Genomic DNA, 12280 nt, shown 5'->3' with positions numbered 1-12280 from the left:
CTCGTGGTGGTTTCCAGTATACAAATTGTTAGAAAACAACAACAACAATAACATAATGTTATATGACACCCCCAATCTCTGCCGTGTAGTAGCAAAATTCATGTGGGGTTCCAGGCAACAACCCAAGGTTGTTTCTGTTGGAAAATTCAGGCACAGCAGAGACTGTAGTGTCTTTACACCTAAGCCTTGACGGAAGGTGTGCACAGCATTACACCCCAAGAGTGTCCCATGGTGCTTCTCTCATTGTTTCAGCCAGCTTGGGTCCAGAGAAGAAGCTAGCCATGCTCTCTGGGTACAGTCTCTCCCAGACAGCCTGCATGGAGTTCTGCTGCCCCCTTCCTTCTCGATCTTTCCAAAAACCTCCTGCAAAAGGACACTTTTTTACTGTAGTGACATCACACTCCCTGTAGCCCTGGCAACCTCCCCCTCCCAACTCTTTTGTCTCTGCCCACTATTCATTGGGGGGGGGGGGAGAGGACAGTATATGCATTGTCAATCACTCTTAATGGCTCAGTAGTCTACTTTCTTTGGCTGATAGAGGTGCCATTAAGAAACAAACTCCTGAACAGGAAAACCTGTGCCGTCTGTATTTCTACACTGCTAATTTCAGAGCCTGTTAGCTTGCCTTAGTTTTCTAAACACTGATTAAACCTCAACAGCCAGGAATGTTGGGAGAGGCAGGGCACCCAGAAACCCAGGGGAATCAGGGCACCCACAAATCAGTAACGATACCAACAAGTTGGCACTAACAATAAAATATTAAGCCCAGCATAGTAACACTACCATCTGACCAAATTATTTATTCTACTTGTGTATTTTTTATTTTATATACTTACAGTGTCTACTGATTTCCTCCTCCCTTGGGCCTTTTCCTGTTTTTCAGAGTGGTCTTTAATATATTTGTAATTTGTATACAGCTTTATATTTTATACAATGCTAAATGATACTGCTTGGAAACCACATCTGTGCTGTCTTGGGTTCCATGATGTAAGAAAGGTGGGCTATAAATGTAGCAATAAATTTGCAAATGTATGCAAAAATCTGATGAAAAGGTAGTGGTGTGTATGAAGGAGTATAACACTAAAGCAGATTGGGTATTTTTCAGAGTGTAAGATGCCTAGGAATGGGGAGGGGGGATTCAGACAAAATGAAACAAAGGTGTAATGAGATCTAACTTCGGTCGTTTCCAGATGATTTGTTTATTGAGCATTCATCCTGATTTGTTTGCACAAAGCTTGTAGGAAGGTTACACAATGTCTGCTGTTTATTGAGTATTAATTCTGGGGGTTTTTCGGGGGGCGTTGGCCTGTTGGAAGCCATATCAAAAAAATGTTATCCCACACGTTCTAGTACATTTTTTCATAATTTTCCTTACCACAAAGGAACTGTTTTTCTCAAAGTGAGCTTGTTATAAAAGAGCACCAAATTCACTTTAATTGGGCAACCTGTATTTGCCAGAATGCAACTGAATCCATCCCACAAAATAGTGACAGCCTAGAAGGATTTTGGTGAAAATGTGTGAGTAGACCAATATGTAACCAGATGTTTTTAAAGCAAAGAATATTGTGACAAATATGAGAGTATCAGAACAATGCTCAAGATGGGAGGTGGCCAGGAGGTGTCAATGTATTTACACATGATTACATGTCTATCCAGCTCTTCCTCCATGGAGATTAAGGCAGCATAATTTTCCACTCCATAGTAGCCTCACAACAGCCCTGAGAGGTAGATTACACTGAAAGTGTGTGACCAGCCTTATATCACTCAATGAGCTTCATAGCTGTTGCAATTTGAATCTGGGTCTCTCCAGTTCACATCCACCACACTAAGCTGATTCTCCAGATGCCTGTTCCTTGATCCCTATTTTTTGACATATACCTGCATTTGCAAAACAAGGTGGAATATGGAATTAATTGTGGGCTGCATAAGCTACTACTAGAAAATATTCTTGGAAGAAACAGGCAAAAATTATTCAACTCATCCCAGGCTTCCCAATATATTCTCCAATGTTTTTTAAAAACATTATTCCATCTCTCCCTCTTTCATCCCAGCATAATTTGAATAGTGCTGAATCAGCACATCTAGTTCTCAAAGAAAGTATTGTGCCGATTCAGCCTACATTTGCAGTGTTGGGACTTGCCCTGGGAAAGCAAATTCTCATTTGTTTAAATGCAGCAAGGTTGTATTGTATGGCTTGGGGTGATTCTGGACTGAGTAAATGAAACTAACACACAACACAAACATACATACATTCCATTTGGCTGTCACCTTGAAGGCAATGCATACTTTTTGCAAAACACTGAAGTGTAATTATTGGCTTTCCTTCTGTTTCACCAGTCCTTTCCTGTTGCTACCTTTAGATGCCCTTGGGAGATGGTGCTAATGAGATGACCTGCTGCCACCAATATCTGTCTCTTTAGGATTATGAAATTGAGTTGTTCAAGTGGATAAAGTCCAGAATTAGAAACTGTACGTCACCTGCATATTATAGCTACGTGCTTCATTTAGATTTGGCTGGTGACACACCTGTTTTGCATAAACATATTTTCTCATTGCTCCTCCTTAGAAAGGAATCTCTTTCTGTTAATGATGTTTTTCCAGTAATTCAAGAAGTGACCTATTAATCTTCTCCGTCTCTCCAATAAGAATGTATTAAGGAAGCAATTATCCTTTATTTGGATAAGAATTATTTTCCTCCCTTCCTTCTACAGCCTGCCTCCTTATGCTGGTTTGATTCCAGAAAATAAAAAGGCAGACCATAGTCTTCTTTGGGGACCAAATTCTGCAGGTGAAGCATGTAAATCACAGATCCCATTCCTCCCTGCTGAAGAGTTTTGTAACACTCAAAAGTCTTCACACACCAACAGAAGGTGTAAAAATGCCTTCATTTCCTTTGAGACTGGCCCAAGGCAGAGAATGCATTTATGTCTCTGGACACTTCTGTTTCATTTGGATGAGCATTGATTAGAACGTTTTTTTATATATAAATTAAGTGCAATAAGTAGAATGACCCTTTACAATGTCTTCCTCTTCTTTGTGAATGCTGTCAGTCTGGTAAAGCCAGTAGTGTACTCTACAAAAGCAGTACTTCTGTAGAATAAAAGATGTGGGCATGTGATCAAATCAAGTCTGCATTCCTGTACATTTATGAAAAAGGCTATTTGGATGTACATGTACAGTCTTATAAGGCAGCCCATTCTTCGTCCAGGCGTTGCTCTTGGAACAGTCCTCCTAACTGCAATCTGTTAAAAGGCGATACCAGTATCTTCCTCCTCTCAGCAGATTCAACTACTGGAACCTAGCTCTAGTTGTTTTTAAATAAAGATATTAATAATAATAATAATAATAATAATAATAATAATAATAATAATAATAATATATAAATTTATTTTTATACCCTGCCAATTTGGCTAGCTCCCAACAGATATTAAAAGCACATTAAAGATCAAACATTAAAAACTTCCCTAAACAGGGCTGCCTTCAGATGTTTTCTAAAAGTCAGATAGTTGTTTGTTTCCTTGAAATCTGATGGGAGGGCGTTCCACAGGGTGGGTGCCACTACTGAGAAGGCCCTCTCAACAAATTGATAAAATAAAAAGTACAAATAAAGCAGCGGAATCCAACCTTAGTTGATTCTGTTTGGTAGGAGGAAAAAGTAACAAATAAGGAGGCTGGTTGGTTCTCTAGATGTACTGCTACAGGGCTTCCCACAGCATTATATTGTCAATATGGAGTGAGGGAGTTTGCCAAACTGGAAAGCTATGGAGACTCTTTACATTGGCATGACAGGCTGCAGAGAGGCATGGATGCCTCTAGAATGAGCAAGGAAATTGTTGGGCAAAACCTGCATACAGGATATAACCAACATATTTGAATAACAGTGTTGCCAAAGCTTTTGGTAGTGAGGAGTGGAGTCACTTCTGAAATAGTGGCTCATGTGCAAGGAAGCCTTTAATGTGGCTACACCCCCTCTGCTCCCATCTGCAATGTTCTGATGACCCCTGTTGCTGTTGGTCATCCTTGATGTTCCTGAATTTATTCACCCATAGGATTGGTATCCTGCCATTCTTAAAAAATATTTTCAGATTTTGAAAATATGGCTCCATTTGCCCTCATGTAGCCATTTGTTTTCTTATATTTTAAAAAAGAACATTTTGTTGGCTTGATATTGAAGCAAGTCAGAAGCTGTGTTTGCAATTTGGTTTTGTAAATATCGGTACTTCACTTACTTGCATGGGAAATGGTTGCAATTAGGAAAGTGGAGGAAACTGACTGCAGGTGCCTGATCTCAGGTTCCTGATCTGCAACCACGTTGATGACAAGGGATGTAAAGCTGTGTTCACCTTGCCAACATAAAACACAGCTAGGTTTTTCTTTCTCTCAATTTGGATAGAAGCAGTGTTTCATCAAATGACAGGATAGACATGGAATGCTGTGGCTATGCCACTTCCCAAACCAGTGGTGGGAGGGCACTGGATGCAGAGCAAACGGGAATGTATATCCAGCCTAATTTTACAATGGAAAGATTTGTTTCACAAGGTTGCAGTTTAATGGGTATCATGTTTCCTTCTCCCATATCTATCCTGCTGCCTTGATACATGGATTTGGGAATACAGTCTGGAAATCTAGCATATCAGCCACACCTTACCTTCTGCTGATTTAGAGAAAGAAACCTATGATTAGGCAACAATTATAATGAGCACCACTATTTTTAAAATCTAAATGTTCTAGTACAAGATTTGTCATGTCTTTGGTGCCCCCAATGAAATTTAACAGCAGGCCTGTTTGAGTGGAATGTGACAAAAGACTGAAGCTTGAACACTGAGGAGGATACACAGATAATAAGCTATATTTACTGCACAACCACTCTGATCTAGCTAGGAGATATACATGTAGAAACAGGCATTCAGCATGTATCTGTTCCATTGGATTAGGCAAGCTGCACATGCAAACAGGGCCTATGCACAGTGGTGTGGAGTGTGTCCAACTTTTGGAGCTACATATGTATTTCCCAACACTGGATTTGGAACTTATAGCAAACTCCACTCACAATGGTCCTTTTTGTCCATTCTAACAGTGTCAATCCCTTGTTTAGAGTGGCAGCAAAACCATCTCAATAGCGGGTATCACCTGTAAGAAGGCACATTCATACCTATACCCAAAATAAAACAATTCATGGAAATTGTTATTATTTATTAAATTGTTATGCCACCCTTCATCCCTAAATCAGAGGGTGTTTTACAATAAAAAACAGGAAAATACATAACATAGTACCAAACAAAAATAATACCGCCCCCCACCTAGTTTAAAAGGCCATCAATTGTTTAATTAGCCAAAGCCCTGGAAGAAGAGGGATGCTTTTGCCTGGTGTCTAAAGATATGCAACCAAGATACCAAGTGAAGTTCACTGGGGAGAACATTCCACAAGTGTGGTGCCCTTGCAGAAAAGGCCCGTTTTTGTGTTGCCACCTTCCGGACATCTTGAGGAAGGGGGACACAAAGAAGGACCTCAGATGATGCTCAGTCTTAAATCTTAAGAAATGAATGCAGAGACACATTACTGTTATTCTTTGTTCATCTTTATTCTGGCTTCCTGTGGTGGTAATTGTGGTGGTAAATTTGTTTTATGATTTGTATGTAAGAGAGCTAAATAAAGTTCTGCAGAAGGATGATCATGGTATTGGGCAGCTTTTTATAAATATAGCAAAAATAAAACAAACTTCAGTAAAAAGTCTCTTTTTAAAAATACTGTAGAAACTTTCTCCCTAATTATAACCTTAATATTACTTGTTGGTAGCTTAAAATATTCAAAATGTTTGCCCATTGTTCGATTAATTGCAAAGTTCAATATAAAATGTTAACTTTCCTGTGTTTTACTTGAAAATAGTAAAAATGTACTTAAACTGGAGGCTTCACTAAAATAAAGTCCATGCTAATTGCTCCTTCAATTGTAACAAAAGTATATCTTTCTAGAAACCTATAGCTTTGTTACTAATGGAGAAATATCAGGCTGTTTCCTCTGTGTTCAACTGAAGTTCTGGTGCCTTCTTGATATGTGCGATACATTTCCACCATAGCTCTCTTGTTAAATTGGACTTGGAATATTTCTGTATTCTGTACAGAAATACAACCTACACAGTATCTCAAGGAAAGCAATAGGAAAGCAATACTCTACAGGTGTTTCTGTCTCTCTTAGATAGGCAGGAAGTGTAGAAGACTTTCAATAACTAAGCCAGTGTTCTTAAGAGTATTTTGTACTTGACACTGCTATACATGCAGTATTTATAAAGTACATGTTTCTTTCAACATGTATACTAAAAATAGGACACATCCACAGGCCTATCACAGGCTTGCCAGAAAAGACATGTCCGGTGTCAGGACACATCAGTAGTGACATTAATGGGGAGGTGAATGGCAGCATCCCAAGAAAACTCAGCTTTGCATTCCAATAGTTCTGGTGCACTTTGTGATACATTGTCTGTGAGCAAATGAGGCAGTGGAATAAATGTAATGGTTTTTAAAAACCTCCCCGGCTTCATTTATCAGTCGGTAAAAGTTCATGATTTCAGGCATGATGGATAAGAAGCATTCCCCGGATTAAAGTCACCATTCCCATGCCTCAGCTGATCTGAACCCCCCTTTAAATGGAGTCTGATGCAGCCAGGAGTGTAGCGGGAGGGCAGAGGGGCTGTGGCCCCAGGTGTGGATTTCTGAAGGGCTGCTTCCATGCAGGAGACCCCCAGCGTGACCCGGCCTGGCGGTTCCCTCCTGGTGTCAGAGGAACCAACGTTTGCGGAGAGAAACACCAGACTGTGCAGCGCTGGGGGTGCCTGCTTTGTGACGGCCAAATGCTTTGTCGACTGGCTGGGTTCCCCCCTGAACAGTTAGGCAAGCTCAGCAGTGTGTGGTTGTTCCTTCTTGCGCTGGCCCCACCCTCCCTAGATCCTAGCCTTGTAAGGCTGGTGGGGATGCAGCAGCCATGCACCCTTTGATCCCAGCCTCGCCTTTGCTGGTGAAGCTGGGATCGAGGGCACATGGCTGTTGCGTCCTTGTCGTGCCACCCTCCCCGTATGTGAGCCTTGCTGAGAAGAATCAGACTTGTAGCATTGTTTTTCCTGCCAGATGGTTACAGGAATGAATGCAGGTTGCTATAATCCTGTGCTCTTTCACTGAGCTATCAGTAGTGCATTTAGGTATTTTTCTACTCTGGGCTCAGTTGGCGCGGTGATCTTTGTATGGCAATGTGCAATTGCTTACTTCAAAGTACGATAAGCCAGACATGATGCATCTAGTTACATTTTCTGCTCCTTGTGCTGAATGAGGCTCGGGACTTCTGCCCTGAAGTCCTGTCCTGATGGCACCACTGTAAGCAATGGGGACTTCAAGAATGAGAAAATGTGTGTATTAGACTAACAGGCTTTAGCATTAATGCATACACCAGTGGTTTATGGAGAGAGAAAAGCTGCAAACTTATGAGCACTTACCTTGAACTGTGTGTGTGCTTGAGTATACATGCATAAAATCATGCTAAAACTTATATTTGGATGTCTTTCACAGGATCGACGTACATATTTGATGTTGGTGTTTTAAATTGTTTTTTACTATGCCAACGTTTTAGCTGTTTTTTTTTGTATTGTATTGTTCAAATGATTAATAAATAACATATCTAACAAATAAAACTACATCACCCCACCCTCTGAAATTATTACTAAAAAAGGCATCCTGAATCATAAGGCTCAATAACCACAGTGATTGCTCCATAACTCTAAATTCCAAGACTTAATAATTATACTTTTTTTCTGCATATCCTAATATTGGTTAACTTTGAACTTGACACTTGGCTACGTTTTAAAAATGTATTTTAGTGTTACACCTGGATTGTACATGTGGGCAGGAACCTTTTAATGTAAATTGAATGGTGAAGCTTTTAAATATGTTCACTTGCTCCTTTGAAAGTGTTACCTGACTTAGCATCTTACAACAAGTGTAATTGTCGTTTTTATACACGTAGTTAGTGAATCTTGAAAATTAATTCCATTTAAAGCTAGTCTATTTTCATTCTGTGAGAAATTGAACTTTGCTTCTGAGTCCTGTAGGGTGTTAGGATGCTATTAAAAATTGGAGATTGGATTCCTTGGTCTGTGGTTGGTTGTCTGGACCCCTCTGTAAGGATATACAAAGCACACAAAGTCCTTCAGAAAAAAGGGCCCTCCAGCAATTTCTCTGAAGTATAGAAATAAGTCACGTTTATTTTCAGAAATGGTGTGTGGTTAGCAATAGCTCTGTGTGGGATCACGTACCCCAGAGCTTATTACAATTTATAGCTTCCACTGTGAACAAATACTGCCAATAAATCTGTTCTCTGTGTTTAAGTCCAGAGCCCAGAACAGATATAAATATAATGTATTTATTCTTCGAAGTTTCATAATTTTCATTTTCTTAGTTTTAGCTGTTTTATCAGTTTCTATACTGCAAACATTTTATAATCTACTGTCTTTATCTTGATTGACAAAGCTTGCTAACTACATGATCAGTTTTCTATCTGAAAACAGAATCCCGACTGAAATGTTTGTGGGTCTTTAGTACACAGAGTATAACAGCAGCATGATTTTAACACCTAACAATTGAGACTGTAGTCCTATATATGCTTAAAGGTAAAGATAAAGGTACCCCTGACCATTAGGTCCAGTTGCGAACGACTCTGGGGTTGCGGCGCTCATCTCACTCTATAGGCCGAGGAAGCCGGCGTTTGTCCACAGACAGCTTCTGGGTCATGTGGCCAGCATGACTAAGCTGCTTCTGGCGAACTAGAGCAGCACACGGAAACACTGTTTACCTTCCTGCCAGAGCAGTACCTATTTATCTACTTGCACTTTGATGTGCTTTCGAACTGCTAGGTGGGCAGGAGCTGGACCGAAGAACAGGAGCTCACCCGTCAGGGATTTGAACCGCTGACCTTCTGATTGGCAAGCCCTAGGCTCTGTGGTTTAGACGACAGCGACACCCACATCCCATATAGATGCTTACCTAGAAGCAAATACAGTGGTACCTCGGGTTACAGATGCTTCAGGTTACAGACTCCTCTAACCCAGAAATAGTACCTCAGGTTAAGAACTTTGCTTCAGGATGAGAACAAAAATCGCGCGGCGGCAGTGGGAGGCCCCATTAGCTAAAGTGGTACCTCAGATTAAGAACAGTTTCAGGTTAAGAACGGACCTCCAGAACGAATTAATAATAAATTTTTTTTATACGCCGCCCTCCCCAACTATATATATATAGTTCTTAACCTGAGGTACCACTGTACTAAAATGTACTTTTACACCAGAAGCCCCCGCCGTGCAATTTCTGTTCTCATCCCGAAGCAAAGTACTATTTCTGGGTTAGCGGAGTCTGTAACCTGAAGTGTCTGTAACCTGAAGCGTCTGTAACCCAAGGTTACTGAACTCTGTGGGACTTAATTCTGGTAATATATTTAGTTTAGTTGTGAAGAAAATACATAATTAGTCCTCTTTCCACAGTTCCTATTTAGGTTGAAGGAAATTTGACCTCCTACTTATTGTAGGTACTATTTTGCAATGCTGTCTATTAAGGTATGACTCATTCTAGAAAATAAAGTCCAAGGCAAATCTTGATGTACAGCCTTGAGTTTCTTAACCCATTCAAATGTCTATGTACTTTATAGATAAAAACTTACACATGAACTTTGAGAGCAAACTGGATTGGCCTATGTATGTTTGCTGTTTCACTTTACCTATTCAGGAATCAAGCCCTGTACTATCTGGTCAATTCATGCTAAATTATTCTTCCTTAGATGGATTATTTTTAATTTCACTTCCTCTTAAATATGAAGAACAGCATGCTCCAATTCTATTTAACTTCAGATTTTCATGCCTGCAGAATGGCCCAGTTCTTCTCCATTTAACTCATTAACCTAGGTGCAAAAAAATAGTCAAGATAACTATAAACTATACTGTATAAATGGGTATTTCTTATACTGTATTGATATATTTCTAGCTTAAATATCCTGGGTGGTAGTCAACTAAGTTTTACTCAGAAATTTTACTCAAATTTACGGACCTAACTTAGTCATGGTTATTAATTTCATCGAGTCTACTCTGACTAAAAATATAGTTGAATACCACCCCCTTTTATATATTATTTTTACTGATTGATAGTTTGCTGTTTATTCCCATCATACGTAACATCCCCTCCTGACTGACATTTTAAAAACTCTTTAATGCTGGTAATTTTCATGTGTACAATGCAGTACTTTTTCCCCTAAAAAATGTTTAGGGGTACTCTCATTTTGACTCAAGAAAATCACAATATTATAGTTCAAATCGGGGAAAATAAATACAGTAAATGGACAAAAGTACAAAGATTCACAAAATGTTTAGGTGTATGCGTACCCCCAGAAAAAAAGCACTGGTACAATGCATCCTTTTCATATTTAACCCTAAGATTTTGAACTCTCCTGGATTTTTTTAAAAGAGGATCTTACATTTTCTTGGGATTTAAACTAAGTTTTTGACTTAACCCTTTAAAAAGCTCTGTTATTTTATGCATTGCATATGTTGTGAGTGTCCTGGAAAAACACGGGACATCCTATTTTTTCTGTGAGAGCACAGTGGCCATTGTAGGCACTGTGATCTTGCATGTCGTCATGCCCAGATCTTGCCTTGAAAAAGTACTTTTTGGGGGGCTGCGAACTTGTGTGGTGCCCCAAAAGATGCATATTTGGGCTCCATGGTGTCGTGCGGGTCACATGACTTGCCTGGGAGCCCAGACGGGAAGGCACGCATCCTGGTTTTGGGGCTCAGCATGTTGCAGGGTATGTGCAATGCACAAAGCTTATTAAATTAATAAAAAGCAATGATGGACAAAAACCCTTTGATTTTTCCTGATGTCTAATTTTTATGTCACTATATAGCCTAAGCATAAGTTTAATGAACACTGAAATTAGAAAATATATTATTATGTAGCCCATAGGTCCAAAGGCTCCACTGTGCCCAACTTCACCAAACCTTAGCCCTGGACTGAGTGCCAAGATTCAACTCTAGAAGGCTGAATGCCACATTTGACTCCTTTGAGAAAGTGGGATATAAATTAAGCAAATAAAAAAGCAGAATGGAATTGCTTCTGAATAGATGTTGAATACATTCCCTCTAAAACTTCAGTGTTTTAGCAGAAAAACAACTAATAGATCTAGAACATCATCACAGAATGTATCCCCTCCCCACATCCAAGAGTCATTGTGGAGCAGATCTACCCTTAGAGAATGCAGACTGCCTTCACAATGCAATCTGTCACCTGCAGTGACTATTTATTAAGTTTGCCTCACTTACAATGAATTGCCAATTGTCTAGACTTGGGAGTTATGGTTGTGGTCCCTAATATACTGCAAATGAGATCTTCTCTCCATTAAATCAGTTTTCCATAAACTAACCAGTGAAAGGTCTGTCCGTGTGTTCAAAGCACATCTCCCATTTAATAAATGCCAACAGATCCCGTTATATTTCGGCAAAAATGGCACAATCTATTCTGGTAGCAGCCATGGCTTGAACTAAAAGTTATGAGATGCCCTACTGAGAGAGATGAATTCTCTAAAGAGCTGTGACAGAATATAATTATGGAAGCCTTTCTGAATTTGGCAGTACCTCTCGCTTTGGTGTGAAGCCATCATTTCCCCTTGCCATGTAGCTAAATTCTTGTGCTTGTTCTCACCAATGCTGAATTCATCACTGTGGCAAGGTTCTTTCAGAAACTTCCATTTGCCCCTTTTGCCAGTTTCCAAGGATCTTATGGACAGAGGCAGCCTTTGTCAGAGTGGGCTTGCTTATGAAATGGGTGGTTTCATGCATCAGTGTGGGAGAATTCTCATCTATTCAAGACCACGATGTGCCAGGTGCATCCACTTACCCAGCCTGGAGGAACTACTGCTGTCTCATCTGCTGCTGCCAAGAAAATTGTTTAGCCTTGTCTTGGGCCAAAAGGGTGGGGATTAGAAGAGCAAGGGAGAGCAAACTGTCTTTCTCACACACAAATGAGTGCACCAGCCTCTTAACTCCCAGTGGTTTTGTAACATTGATGGGATTAGTGCATTTGCCTGCTCCTCCTCCTCTCCTTCTTCTTCTTCTTCTTCTTCTTCTTCTTCTTCTTCTTCTTCTTCTTCTTCTTCCCCCCCACCTTTCACCATTAGGACCCAGGGCAGGTTACAACAGTTTAAAATTCAGAATTAAATTTTTAAAAAACAGATTACAATCACAGGGATAGGGCTCTT

The 12280-nt window shown here is 40.0% G+C and overlaps 1 protein-coding gene across 10 annotated transcripts in view; it reads left to right on the top strand.

Moving 5' to 3' along the window:
• ARMC2 (armadillo repeat containing 2) overlaps positions 1–12280 on the top strand; it is an 83601-nt gene that overhangs the window by 1199 nt on the left and 70122 nt on the right. The gene's annotated exons all lie outside the window — the stretch shown is intronic.

This window comes from Podarcis tiliguerta (assembly GCF_965153285.1).
Source record: "Podarcis tiliguerta genome assembly, chromosome: 3".
NCBI lineage: Eukaryota > Metazoa > Chordata > Lepidosauria > Squamata > Lacertidae > Podarcis > Podarcis tiliguerta.
This window is presented reverse-complemented; position numbering and strand designations above follow the sequence as displayed.